At 36.8% G+C, this 15,709-nt stretch overlaps 1 pseudogene; it reads right to left on the bottom strand.

Moving 5' to 3' along the window:
• Window positions 1–673: 673 nt before the first annotated feature.
• LOC113352000 lies at window positions 674–14,651 on the bottom strand (annotated as a pseudogene).
• Window positions 14,652–15,709: the final 1,058 nt, after the last annotated feature.

The raw sequence follows: 15,709 nt of genomic DNA, 5'->3' as shown, positions 1-15,709 counted from the left end.
GGTTTATCTGTGGGAGACAGATTTATCCTTTGATAAACTTTTCTGTGTGAGACAGATCTGCTTATTATCAAGTCTGTGATTTTGGGTTGCAGCAAGTCTTGGTTGTGGGTGAGATCAGCTAAAGAAATCAAGTGCGCAGTATCCTACTGGGATCAGAGGCGTAGGAGTACAACTGTACCTTGGATCGGTGGGAGACTGATTGGGGTTCAACTATAGTCCAGTCCGAAGTTAGTTTGCAGTAGGCTAGTGTCTGTAGCGGCTTAATACAGTGTGTATTCAATCTGGACTAGGTCCCGCGGTTTTCCTGCATTTGCAGTTTCCTCGTTAACGAAATTTCTGGTGTCTGTGTTATTTCTTTTCCGCATTATATTTTATATAATTGAAATAATACAGGTTGTGCGTTCGTGATCATAAATTGGAAATTCAACCTTTGGTTGATGATTGATATTGATTGATCCTTGGACATTGGTCTTTGGTACCGTCCAAGTATTCCTTGTATTTGATAAAGACTCGCTATTGTTTTTAGTTTGAGTAAAAATCAAATCAAGAGAGAGATATTAACTCCTTGAGATACTTTTATCTAGATTGAGTCTGATTTGTCTAGTTGATTCTCTAGCAAAATATTTCGGAGTTAGTCCATACAAATTGCTAAGCGAAATATTGGGTGGTGTTGTTAGACCCCCGCTTTTTCAGAAGGTAAATTATAGGGACACAATAAAGTGTACGGAACTTTTACAAGCCCAAGTATGTTATTCAATTTCCCATCGGTGTTCATCTCTGTTATTTTATCCTCAACCTCCTTTAACTTCTTACCAAATTTCTTAAATGCTTCAAGTGTTACTGCATCTCTAGTCCAGTAATCTGGGTATTCGCTTTGTCTAAGATAGATTTCATCAGCAGAATGCCTAGACAGAATTTCGATGAGAGACATACCAAGGAGAGCTGTGAACTGACTGCTGATTGTTTTTAAAAAAACTGCATCCGTGGTTTTCTCGAGTTCATCATACTCAGGAGTACCTATCTCGGGCAAAAGTCGTCGGCTCATGGATGAACGGTTCAGATGGTAGCCTGCATATGGATATTTTCCAAAATTCACTGCTGCGTGGTATGCTGATGCTAGCCTTATTATTGTGGTGCATGATTGAGTTAGTTCTTCTAAAGTTTGCATTTTTGGCCACCACGCCTCATCTTTCAAATCACCGTGACCTTGGGTTTTAAGCTCCTCTCACCAGGATTGCAGCTCTATATCATTATGAACAACTCATCAGTCGAATAGTAGATTGAACAATATTCACGATCCCAATCATCAATTTCCGACCAGACTTCTAACCCATCGACCGCAAATGGATAATCTTCGATCAGTAAGCGTAAACCATGTGGTTTGCTTGGGTCTCTTACTGCAATACCTCTGAATGTGACAAAATACTTGACAGGTTTAAGAGATGCACACATTTGTTTTCATCTAGAGAAAAATATTTTTGCGCAAGTTACCTTTTGATTAGATCTTATGGAAGTGCACACTATCTGTGAAAACCCATTGTTCATATGCGAAAGAAGAAAATTCCATAGCGTATTTTGCTGGAAATACAAATCTTTCTATTGCACCGCCTTCACTAACAAGAAGTAGTCGACCCAAAGCATTGATATTCATCGTATCTCTCGAAAATGAGGTTGCAAAAGCTTGTAAATTGGATGAAAAGCACTTAATTGTCTATTAGTAGCAATTATAAATGGCTCAATTACTGCATGTGTGTACACCCTGCAACATGAAAGAGTTAAGTTGTACCGAATAAGTTAATATATATACTGTTAGAAATCCTAATTTTACCAAAAAAACTAGTTGAACCCGAAACATATGTACCAGTGCCTGATAAGTTGATGACAGCCAGAATCATTAACTGCAGCATAAGCTTTGGCCAGCTGCCAGATGGAACCCTCTACGCCTTCTCGAGATGGTGTGATAACTTTATTGATAGCACCATGAATCTCCCCATATGGGTGAACCAAACTCAATTCAATAGCCAAAGGTTTTAAGGTTCCATCCTGTTGCAATAAGATGACTGTTCTAGTAGCATAGCACTTTGATGATGTTGAGTTTATGCTATTCAAGTATGGTATAATTTCCTCATGGTGATCTAGTATGAATAGCTTTTTCTTCTCCAGAGCCTGCATATTTGAAAATGTAAAAAGTAATAACATAGTAGTAAGAAAGTCCAATAAGTTGGTGTAGATACTAAATACCGCACGTCTATTATGTGTGCGAAATAATGGTTTGATGAACGGGCGAAGGCTATCGCGTACGGTATATTTTAAGATGACGCATCAGATGACGTCAGAGGAATCACGAGTAAAGTATGATGATCGTGCGAAGTTATAGAGTACGTGCGAGAAGAGTCAGAGTAAGCGTGCGTTAATGACGCAAGCCAGGTCTGAAAATAAGGGCTTTATTAGCTGTCATCCACTATGTAAAATCCCTATATAAGGGGATCGAGCGACCATGTAAGGAAGAGATCTTTTGAGAGCTTAGACTTGGAATTTAGGAGAGTGTTCATTTCAAATCTTGTAACCATATTGAGAATTCTGTGAATGATTGTATGAATTTTAAGATGATTACTTGAGTTGTAATTAAGGTTTCATTAAGGGTGTGGTTGTAGGATTTTCTGCAACTACATTTTGGCACTAGAAAACAACTTGGAGTGATAAAATGTGGTGGTGAAAGTTTAGAAGTTCAAACCTAAAAGTTCAGTAGGATAACCTCAGAAATTTCATCTTCATTGTTCAAATTTTTAGTTCTTTACAGAGAAGTTCTTCTTTTAATTGAAACAAGAAAACAAAAATGATCAGATTCATCAAGGCAAAAGAGGGCAATAGGAAATTACAATGCAATTTAATAACCAAAACTACTATCGATGACTTCCATGCAAGAATTACAAGAAAAATACACAAACGTGATTTCTAGGGAAAGAAAATAATGACGGTAGAAACACTTTATCCACTGAAAGATTGGGAAAAACAGAGTATAACATTCACGGCGGAAGAAATACTAAAAGAGAATTTAAGGCGGATAAATCCTTTTTTGGTTACAGTGGTTGTAGAACGCAAAGAAAAACATGCTGAAGCGAAAATACAAGATACATGGGCGATGGACAGAAACTTAATAGATACAGGGAGTTCGGTGGACATCTTGTTTTATCGCACATTCAAAGGAATGGGATATAAGGATACATATATGGATCGCTCAAGTTACAATATTCATGGTTTTAATAAAGCAACAAGAAAGCCAAAAGGAGAAATAACAGTGTGAATACTGTTGGGAGAAGTAGAAACACAAGTGACATTGTGCGTGGTTGATGTGGATACATGGATCACCGTACAATATGCTCCTGGGACGACCATGGATACATGCGATAAAAGCCGTAGCATCAACTCTTCACCAATGCATTTGATTCCCAATACCAAGTGGAATAGGAGAATTCAAAGGAGATATTGAGAGTGCGAAGATCTGCAATCAGATGGATGTAAAAAATTATGAAGGTCACCCAAAGAAGCGAAAAGATCGCTGGAGAAGAGCAAGAGAATTAAGGAAAGAAGAAGAGTCAGAATATACATGATAAGAGCACAAGAAGGAAGAGGGACACCAAGCGAAGTGCCAGAAAAAGAAGGCGAACCAATGCACGTAATAAAAGAGCCAACACCACTAGGAGAACCGAAAGCGAATTTTGTCGCAGCAGAACCGACAAAAGAAATAAATGTTGGAACAACAGAGGAACCAAATATATTAAAAATTGGAACTAAGATGGGAAAAGAAGAGGAAGAAAAAACAATAAACCTCTTACGAGAATATAAAGACATCTTCGCATGGACCATGGAAGAAATGTCAAGAATAGATCCTTCTGATGCATGTCATAAGTTGGATATTAACAAGAATGAAAGACCATTCAAACAAAGGATAAGGAAGATAGCAACAACGTACCATCCTCAGATAGAAGAAGAACTACAGAAGATGCTTGAAGCAGGAATCATAAGACCATCGAAATATCCAGAATGGATAACAAACATGATGGTGGTGCCAAAGAAGAATAATGGAATATGGATTTTCATTGACTTTAGTGATTTAAACAAAGCATGCCCGAAGGACAGCTATCCATTGCCTGACATACCACAAATGGTTGAGTCGGCAGCAGGAAATGACAGAATATCATTGATGGATGGATACAAAGGTTAAAATCAAATTCTGTTAGCTGAAGAAGACCAAGAGCATACTGCTTTTTCGCGCCTAGAATATTATACTGTTATACAAAAATGTCTTTCGTTTTGAAAAACGCAGGTGCGACATATCAAAGAATGGTGGAGAAGGTGTTCGCACAGTGGATACATACCACATTCGAAGTCTATGTTGATGATATGTTGGTGAAAAGTAAGAAAGCTGAAGATGATGTAGACAACTTAAGGGAAATCTTTGAGCAGATGCGACAATTCAATATTAAGGTAAATCCTAAAAAATGCATTTTCTGGGTAGCATCGGGAAAGTTTTTAGGATATATTGTATAAAAGAATGGAATAAAGGTTGATCCAGAGAAGGTACAAGCGATTCAAGAAATGCCATCGCCCGCGACTGTAAAAGATGTCCAAAAACTAAATGGATTGCTAGCTTCACTAGGGAGATTTATTTTGCGATCATCATACATGTGCAAACATTTCTTTAATATTCTGAAAAAGGGAACTAAGTTCAAGTGGACGGATGAATGCGATAAAGCAATGCAAAATATAAAAAACCACCTAATGAACTTGTCCATCATGCAAAAGGCGTAAAAAGGAGAGGAGTTACTGATATATTTAGCATCAATACCGCACGCATTAAGTGCCGTACTGTTACGTCTGGATGAAGGAGTGGAAAAACCCATATATTACATAAGGAAAACTTACAATGCCGCAAAGAAGAATTATTCAAAGATAGAAAATCTAATACTCGCACTAGTATATGCAACACAAAAACTTCGTATATATTTTCAAGCTCACAAGATCAAAGTGTTAACAAAAATACCAATTGAGTTAGTGATGAAAAATTCAAAAAGATCAGGAAGGACCGAGAGGTGGAATGCACAAATAGGAAATTTTGAGATCAAGTATGAAATATTATCTTCCCCAAAGTCGCAAGTAAACGCAGATTTCTTGGCAGAATTCCCTTTAGAAGACGATGAAAGTGTGGAGGAGATGATGGATATAAATGAAGAACGTGGGAACCCTAAAGACTTGTTGATAGATAACACTAGATGGGAGATATTGGTGGATGGATCTTCAAATGGAGAGGGTAATGGAATTGGAATAGTTTTCATCTCACCAGCAGGAACAAGAATGGCATATTCATTCATATTGGAATTCGCATCCACTAATAATGAAACTGAGTATGAAGCAGTTGTGCACGCATTACGTATGGACATTTAAATGAAAATAGAAGATGCACAAATAACTAGTGACTCACAGTTGGTTATTCGCCAAATAGAAGGGGTATATAGCACAAATGAGCCATCCTTGCAAAAATACAAGAAGCTTGTGGGAGAATTATCACCAAAATTCCAAAAATAAATTGGAGGCACATTTCGAGGAAAGATAATCGGTTACGAGACGCGCTTGCTCTTATTCCATCTATGATGGTAGATCCGACTGCGAGGGACATAAAGATACAAACACTCTTTTTACCCTCCATTAATAAAGAAGAATGCGAAGATGTAGATGTAATGCTAGTAGACAATGAAGAAGAAGAGCAGGCGAACAAAGCTGCAGATTGGAGAACCAAGATCCATTCGTATTTAGAAAAAGCAGAAGTCCCGAGAAACAGGTTGGAGGCACACAAGTTAAAGAGCAGAGAAAAAAATTATGAGTTGAGAGATGGTGTACTTTACCGAAGTTCATTCCTTGGACCATCGCTTAGATGTTTAATAAAATCTTGAAAGCATTACATTATGGAGATGCAGGAAATCATAGTGGAGGAAGGTCATTAGCGTATAGAGAGAAAATACAAGGTTATTATTGGCCATACATACATAAAGTCGCGAAAGAGGTGTCAAGATGATGCGAAGAGTGTCAGCGTCATGGAAAGAAAATACACGTACCCGGGCGATGCTCAACTCATCAATAAGTGAATGACCATTTGGAAAATGGGGGATAGACATTGTGGGCCCGTTCATACTAGGAACAAGATAAAAAAGATATTTAATAGTAGCGACAGACTACTTTACAAAATTGGCAGAAGTAAAAGCGGTGCAACACATTCGAGATAAAGATATTTTCACATTCATATTTGAGAATATCATTTGCAGATTTGGAATCCCAGCACAACTGGTTTCTGATAATGGAAAACAATTTGAAGGAGAAAATATAGAAATGTTACTTAATGCGCTCAAAATCCAAAGCGGGAAGTCCACTCAATTGTATCCACAAAGCAATGGTCAAGTTGAAGCAACCAATAAGACAATTGAAGATATATTGAACAAGAAACTGAAAGGATATAATAAAGGATGGTGTGAACAATTACACAATGCAGTATGGGCATACAGAACAACTACAAGGGAGGATACAGGAATGTCACCTTTTTTCCTGACATATGGAGTTGAAGCGGTATTGCCAACTGAGGTTATAATTCCTACAACTAAGCGAGAAGCATGGGAAAAGAATTTAAGTGCGGATTTAATCCTAACAAAACTGGATGATCTAGAAGAGAGAATAGAAGTTCATTTGCGACATATGGAAAATTATCATCAGAGGATACATCGAGAATATAACAAGCGCGTAAAAATAAGAGACTTTCATCCAGGAGAATTAGTACTGCGAGAAATACCGCCTTATCAGAGAGGAAGTGATGGAAAGCTAGAGAAAAGATGGGATGAACCATACATAATTAAGAAAATAATTGGAAATGGAGCTTATGAATTGATGGATCCTGAGGGAAAGAACACAGGTCGAAAATTGGAACGTCCATGGAACAGATTATATTTGAAGAAATATTATCCATAGATCATGCGATGATGGTTGCATACATATAAGAGGCAGAAACATGTATGTGAAAGTGAAGAGAGCGAAAATGAAGATGCGAATTCCTAAATATTTAGTAAGGATGTACTATTCAAATGAATCAATTTGAAGATTTCGTTATAATGATATTATACAAGAAAAACGCAAAACTAAGACCATATAATAAGACCTTCATAGAAGGCATCAGAAATAAAGACTCCAATTAAGGAGCCTAGTTATCTGATTGTGGCGTGCACCTTAATTCGCATAAAGAAAGAGGCAAGAATAAGACCTAACGCGCGTCATAATTCGGATGCTAGTTAGCATGGCTCAAGCGAAAGCTACACCGACCCTGGAGCTTGAGTCATGGAGATTTTGGGTGAAATAAAAACACATCCAGGAGAGGCGCCTATATCGAAAGATTAAGGTGACAAGGTCTCTCCTAAGAAGTGCAGAAACTCGATCAAGGCGCCGAGGTACACGGTTGAGTCAAGAGTGCCTAAGGCGTCTGGAGCGTACCTGGCCATTCTTGACAAGTCTTGACTATGATGCACTCGGTCCGAAGAAACCCTACTTAGGGTGCGGTCTTGTAGCCATAAGCCATATCGGTGGAGGGATAAGAGGCCGCGAAAACAAGTGATTGCTGTATTACTGGATTGGAGGAGCCGACCCTAACCCGGTAGGGGTACGCCTCCTTGAAGGGGAAGTCATGCGGAATATAAGGACGACACCCTCCATTAGGGAGCTGAATTGTGTCAAAAGATGCAAATATGATGAAACTTTTTACTCACGAGAGCATTAAGACTAATGATACTTGCGCAACAATAAAACCTGAAGAGGCAATAATACAACAAGATGATAAGGCGAGATCAATGGGTCATTGCGCGAAAGCGTAAAGACGTCCTGTGATTTCGTCGCATAACAAAAATATAATATATCAGGAAAAATAAGACCTTTACTTAGGAAGGCATGATAAGACCTCATGAGATAACACAAATTCACACTGACATTATTTTGCAGGTTACATAAGAGATATCTAAAATTACTTCACGTTTCTTTCCAAGAAAATAATAAGAGGCAAGTATGGAGATTGAAAGAAAAGGCGCATTATCTTCTTTATCAAGAAACGAGTATGTAAAGTAAGCAAATGTTTGAAGTACCCAAAAATAAATTTGCGAAGAAACAATAAACTAAGAAAAGATAAAGGCTAAGCATTATTAGAAGGCGAATCTTGAACACCTGCAGAAGCTTCGATGTTGACTTCACTCTCAGGATCTTTGAATAAATATTCACTAGATTTGTCTTCCCCAAGTTGATTCTCTTGATGTGGAATGTTAAGATCTTCTTCCTCATCACTTACATGATCATAGTCACTATCAGGCTCAAGGAGTCTTTCATCATCGCTTATCTCAAGAGGAGGAACAATAACCGGAGAAAGTGATTTGCTCAAGAGAATCTTATTGACAAGAGTATGAGTTTTAGTGTGAGCTTGGCGAGTGATACTCTTCTCAGCATTTGTTTTATCAACCTCCATAAAATCTCGATGAAACGAAAACCTCCTTTCCGCTCGGTCACGAGAAGAACTAAGTACAACTGAAAGATCTTTGGATATTTTTGTTTTTCTCGCATGCTCTTTGCGAACCTTGGCTAGATCATATTTTATCTGGGAGACGGTAGACTGGTGCGATTTTTCAGAATCTGCATGAAGAAATTCAGAGTTATAAAAGAGGGGAAGTTCTCGCAACGACATAATTTAAGTAATAGCTAAAAAAGATAAGTAAATTAAGGCAGTCATCTCCATGTGACTACCTTCCCTTTGAGAAATGAGATATTGAGCTAAACCAAGACCACTATTCTTCATATTTTCCATGGCCTTATCAAAATCATCACCAACTAGACCTCTAAGACGAGATCAAATTCTTTTTTCATCTAAAGAAAGTGAAGTCTTCTCTTTCATAAGAGCATCATGAGATTCTTTCAATTGAGTATGCTCTTCTCGAAGTTGATTCATCTTCACCGTTAAATTTATCTTACTCTGAATAATCTTTTCGTTCTGAGCGGTTAATTTCTCTGAAGATTCATCATATTGTTTCTGTAATAAGTGAAGAGATTCTTCTTTGTCTTCACAAACTTTTTGAAGAATAAGATATTGACGCGAAAACATCGCTTCTTTCTTCAGAAAAGAACGTTTCTCTTGGGAAAGACTCTGATTTTCATCTGATAAGATTTGATGTCTCAAGTCAGCAATACCCAATAAATAAGATAGATGAGAGAGTTGGGAATCCAATGTTTCGCATTGTTGAGACAAACAAACATTCTCATTTGTTAGATTTTCAATCTGGTCAAGCGAATATGAGTGTTCATTGTTTAGTTGAATTATCTGATTCTGTAACTTCTCATTGTCAGGACAAGCATCTTCAGCAGCAAATAGAAACCCATACAACTCCATGACGTGTTTCTGATTTAAATCTTAATGTGCGTGCGAAGAAATTAAAAAAACATGGATAGGAAAAGCAGATTACACTAAGAGAAAGGTATAAAGGTAAAAAGAAGGGCACCTCTTAGTTCTTGATTCCTCTTACGAATATCATCAGATTCAAGAGTTGCGATCTGAAGCTCTCTTTTAAATTTGTTAATTTCATTTCTTAGAATGGTGTTCTGGTGAGAAAGTTCCATTGTGGAATTGCGAGATTCGAAATAGCCTTCAACTAAAATCATGCGACGACGAGCTTCCTAAAAAGGGGAATAAAAATAAATAAATAAATAAATAAGAGCAAGTATGAAGTAGTACAATAAGAATAAAAAGATGTGTGAAAAAAGTGTTTACCAGGACATCCAGAAGGATATGCACGCTTGGATCAATTTCAGAGAAAATTTCGCTCCTGGTTGGTTTGTTTGGTGGAGAATCGCACACCAATTTATTCAAAGCGCTACATATGCGAAGCTTAAAAGGGTCATTAGAAGATGAGAGACCAGAGACTATAAGCTCAGATAAAACTTGAGAAGTGGAACTCATCCCTTCTAAAATATCCTTATCAATAGAAAGGGACTCTAGAGAAAGAGAAGTAAATTTAGAAGAAAGGGAAGAAGAGTCCTTTAATGCAGAGGCAGGAGCAGTAACATTCTCAGGAGAAGTAATCTTCGCAGAGGTGGGAGCAGTAACATTGTCCATTGATGCGGGAATATCCATAGAAGCATAAGAAATGACATTTTCCATAGATGCGTGGATATTCGCGAACAGAGGAACATTGACTAAGGTAGAAACAGTGTGGACCATGGTTGGTGCGGTTACAGACGTAGAAAAGGGAATGTTCGTCGCTATTTCATCGGTAGGAGCATTATCCTTAGGAGCGATAAACTCATTTGGAGAAGTAGTTGGATCCAAAGAAATAGAAGCAATCAAGTCTGGTGCAGGAGCGTCAGTATTGACGCGAGAAGTAACATCAACTTCCTGGAAATCGAAGTCAGGAATTATGAGGCTCTTGTTGAGTAAAGGAGCTTTGCGAATTGTTCTCACCTTAGGTTTCTTACCACCATCAATCTCGCATTCGGACTCCTGCGAATAACAAAGCAGATAAGAAATAGAGGCAACAATATTGTTTATACAAAAGAAAATATTTCTTACTCCTTTGTTATACGATGACTTCCTCTTGAGATATTCTTTGTCTTTCAAACTTGAAGAAGGATTAGGGTTAGGAATTGTAATTTGGTACTCCTAGAAGAAGAATTCTTGTTGAAACAGAACAAGTATGGAGATTGATATGACGAAAAATCGGTAACATAAAGAAAGATCAGATCAGTTCCAGCAAAAGATACAAACCTTTGATCAGGATCCATAGGAACAACAACAAAATTTATAGATAAAACCTTGAAAGAATGATGGAGGAATCTGAAGAAGATAAAGATTTACAGAGAATTCACAGAGACAAAAGGGGAAGATGAAATAAAGAAGAAAATATTATCTCTCCTCAAATTTGGTTAATAAATAGAGGAAAAAAGTGACCAGTCAAATTCGAACGTGCCGGTAAAAAGGGAGAAAATCAGTACGTGTAGACGGTTACACTCAAATCACGGAAACTTGTCGGCTGATAAGAATATGAAGAGGTGAATGAGTGTGGCATTGGAAATTGGAGTTTCTCATATCGCTCCCTTTATAAAGAAACGACATGAGAAGAGGCAAAATGTAGATACTAAATACCGCACGTCTATTATGTGTGCGAAATAATGGTTCGATGAACGGGCGAAGACGTCAGAGGAATCACGAGTAAAGTATGATGATCATGCGAAGTTATAGAGTACGTGCGAGAAGAGTCAGAGTAAGCGTGTGTTAATGACGCACGCCAGATCCGAAAAATAAGGGCTTTATTAGCTGTCATCCACTATGTAAAATCACTATATAAGGGGATCGAGCGACCATGTAAGTGAGAGATCTTTTGAGAGCATAGACTTGGAATTTAGGAGAGAGAAAGATTGTTTGTCCTCCAAGTTAGAGTTCATTTCAAATCTTGTAACCATATTGAGGATTCTATGAATGATTGTACGAATTTTAAGATGATTACTTGAGTTGTTATTAAGGATTTCCTGCAACTACAGTTGGAATGGCCATTTGTTCGCCCGACAAAGCACTAAGTTGTTCATAATAATGCAAACTTTTGAGTAGGAATTATGTCTCAACTAGTACCTCAGTTATTGTTATCCCATTTAACTTCTTCTCAATATGCTCTTTGGTTATTGAACTGGTGTGGTCTCCATAGACTTCGTGGTCAAGCTTGCTAGTTGGGGGAAACTCCTATAGGTATATCGAGATTAGTACGAAAGTTATATATAACTAGGTGTCCATCAAAATAAATGTATAACCATTTGGGTTTGTCTTTATACTTGGAGATGGAAAATCGCAGCAGGGTTTACACCGGCAAGCATTTCTCTTGCATATTCTTCGTCACTCCTCCAAGCAAGCTCATCAACTGCATGCAAACACATCATATAGTGAACGTTAAAAATATGGATCACATTGGGTAATCAAAATGATCTTTCATCCGTTTTTTTTTCATCTGGATTTTTTTTTTCATCTGGATTTTAAAATATGAACATACCCTGGATCACATCAGGCTTCGGGTATTTGAAAGGCTTTTCACCATCAGAACGAAAAATTTCTTTGAACAACTCCAAGCCGCCGCTTGAACTCAATGAATTTGGATCCACCGGCTGCTTTTCGTATCCTTTGTAAATGTGTAGCACGTCTCCGAAGCTATCGAATTCGTTAGGCGTTTTGTCACATATACCTTTTATTTCTGGGGGCAATACCTGACTCAAGGACTTAACAGAGAAGGCCATAAAATCTGAAAACTTCATCCGGCTGAACTTTTCATCTCTTGGACAATAGATGTTTATGTTCAATATACACAATCTGGATTCGTACTTCGAATCTGCAATAAATGGATAAAATTGTTGGTATCACTAGATCATCTCTTCATAACCCATTAAAATAGCATTTCACCAACCATACAAAGATATAAGTACTTTTTAACAATCGAAGGAGTTAGTATGGGGTGGTGTTTCATATTTGACACCTTTTGTGCTTGGTTTTCTGCCAGTGCTTCCCCTTCGAGGATAAGGAAACTCTTTAGACCCCCCGAGGTTAAGCCCGGCATCATTGTACACTGCATAGTCATATACTCGATCCCAAGCCTGAAGTTCTCCAGTTCCGTCGCCTTTAAGATTTTTAAGCTCGTCTGCTCTATATTTACGTAGAGGTTCTGGTGTGTTACTTGTCAGATAACTCTGCCACGATCACAAATTCCATACAATCATTTCATTCTATTTTTAATTTCGGGAATGGGTCATTTGTCCAAATATTTTTAAATCACGGTTCAAATAGACGAGTAAAAAATAGTTTGGGTGAAATGGCCAAAAAAAGAATAGCAAGGATGAAATTTGATTCATCTTAGCTTAAATTTAAAAAATAGCAAGGATGAAACTGGATACATCCTATGTAAATTAAAAATAAGAAAAAATATTTGAAAATGGGCACGATGAAACTGGTTACATCCTGCCTTTTTATATATTTGTCCATTTAAACAGTATCAAAATCTAACTGTCTATTTCACCCAGAAATTGTTGATTTTGGTCTTTTTAACCAATTTTGTGTTTTAATTTCGGACATATTAACAAATTTTATTTTACTTACAAATTCTTGTGATTCCATAAGCACAAATAAGAGAAACTATTGGTAGCTAGTGTGTTTCTGTTTACCTGGTTAGCGAAGAAAATACGAGTATGCTTGTAGTATTTGGCAGGGTAAACCCATGAATTGCAAACAAAGTGAGCATGACCAGAACCAGGCACATCTTCTAGGATTAATGTTTCCCCTTTAAGAAAAAACTCACTATGATGATGATTTTTAATAAAGAAAGCACCAGGATTTCCAATTGATTCATCCCATCCAAATGTAAAATCAAATTCTACTGATTCTGCCGTGAAAGCTGATATCTTGTGACTCCAGTCTTCCAAATAAGCTTCTTTACCAACCTTCCTCGCATTTCATTTTCTACAATAATATTATTGGTCAATATCAATTGACAAAAGTTATAGATCTGTCACTGTGAGACCAATATCAATGTTTTTAATGTCAAAATGTCAAAATCATTAGTATTCTTATGGATCGGTGAACCGCAAACCATGCAGGAAAGTGCATATATGCATGACTGTTTTAGACCTTAATGCATTTACCCGCCAATGCAAATTTGATTGATATTAAGTTTTAAAAATAACGGAAAATGGGTCATTTGTCCAAATATTTTTAAATCACGGTTCAAATGGACGAGTAAAAAATACATAAAATTGGTTAAAAAGACCAAAATCAATAATTTTTGGGTGAAAAAGACTTGTACATTTTGATATTGTTTAAATGGACAAAAATTAAAAAGATATTGTTCAAATGGATAAAAATATAAAAATAGCCAGGATGTAACCAGTTTCATCCTACCCATTTTCAAATATTTTTTCTTATTTTTAATTTATATCAGGATGCATCCAGTTTCATCCTTGCTATTTTTTAAGTTTAAGCCGCGATAAATCCAGTTTCATCCTTGCTATTTTTTTTTGTCCATTTCACCCATACTAATTTTTAGTCGTCCATTTGAACCAGGTTTAAATTTTTCTGGACAAATGACCCATTTTTCGTAAAAAATAGTTTGGGTGAAATGACAAAAAAAAATAGTAAGCATGAAACTGGATACATCCTATGCAAATTAAAAATAAGAAAAAATATTTGAAAATGGGCACGATGAAACTGGTTACATCCTGCCTATTTTTATATTTTTGTCCATTTAAACAGTATCAAAATCTAACTGTCCATTTCACCCAGGAATTGTTGATTTTGGTCTTTTAAACCAATTTTGTGTAAAAATAACTAGTTTCTACGAGGAAGACAATTCGGTTAGTTGATTACCGGGGTCGCCAGTAATAGAACTGATGAGTTGCAAACAGACTCCGTGACCAAACAACTCATGAACTCCATCTAACATAGAAGCACCAAAGTCATTCAAATCCGTTAGATTTTTTTTCACCAACACAACTTTTCCTTTAATCTTGATAATATTTTCGTCTCTCGCATCTTTATTCGTTCCAAAATAACTCATAATGATTGGCGAATAGAGTTTTAAAGTTGTAAGGTTGATAACGAAGAAGATTTTTGAAGCACAATTTATAGAACTTCAGGAACAAATTAATAGAAATGCAGTAAGAAAAACAATAAGTACACAAAAATATCTACTTCAACAACCTTGATTATGAATCCACGTACTGTTTCGCCTACTAGCTATTTAAAGTTCAAGTCGAGTTTATATTGCGGTAGGCGCATGGTGAGGCAAGGTGCCAAGCCCTTCTCCTAGCCCCTTAGACGCGCGCCTAAGGTGTTTTATTGACTAGGCACCCCTTGGTGACCCGTGCGCCTAGGGTGCCTTTCACAACATAGAGTCGAGTTCCAGCATTTTCGTGATAGTTATGCACAGAGAACAAAAAAAGTGACACAACCTTGTTCTAAATCATTGGCACACTAAACAGTAAGCACTTGAAGCCTTAAGAATTAACATAAATGCTAGTATTAAGCTACATTACACTAAATTAAAACCATTTCCAACCAAGAATAACATACATAATCAACAAAAAAATAACTATAACTAATAAAGTTAATAATCTTATGAGGGTTTAATAGTACCTCCAAGTATCTCATGCTTAACAACAACATCAAAGAAACCGCTTAGAAATAACACAAAATTGGTTAAAAAGATCAAAATCAACAATTTCTGGGTGAAAAAGACATTTAAATTTTGATACTGTTTAAATGGACAAAAATTTAAAAATAGTCAGGATGTAAACAGTTTCATCATACCCATTTTCAAATACTTTTTCTTATTTTTAATTTACATCAGGATACATCTAGTTTCATCCTTGCTATTTTTTAACTTTAAGTCAGGATGAATCCAGTTTCATCCTTACAATTTTTTTGGTGTCCATTTCACCCATACAAATTTTTACTCGTCCATTTGAACCATGTTTTAAATATATTTGGACAAATGACCTAGTTTCCGTAGAAATAACTAATAAAGTTCCGACCACTTGCTGCTGACTTAAACCCTAAACCCCTTTCTCTTAATGTTAGCACGAGAGGCACAAGCTACGTTTACAAGAACCGGCC

The sequence above is a fragment of the Papaver somniferum genome, chromosome 2, assembly GCF_003573695.1.
Source record: "Papaver somniferum cultivar HN1 chromosome 2, ASM357369v1, whole genome shotgun sequence".
Taxonomy (NCBI): domain Eukaryota; kingdom Viridiplantae; phylum Streptophyta; class Magnoliopsida; order Ranunculales; family Papaveraceae; genus Papaver; species Papaver somniferum.
The sequence above is the reverse complement of the archived record's forward strand: the minus strand, read 5'-3'. Positions and strand labels throughout refer to the sequence as shown.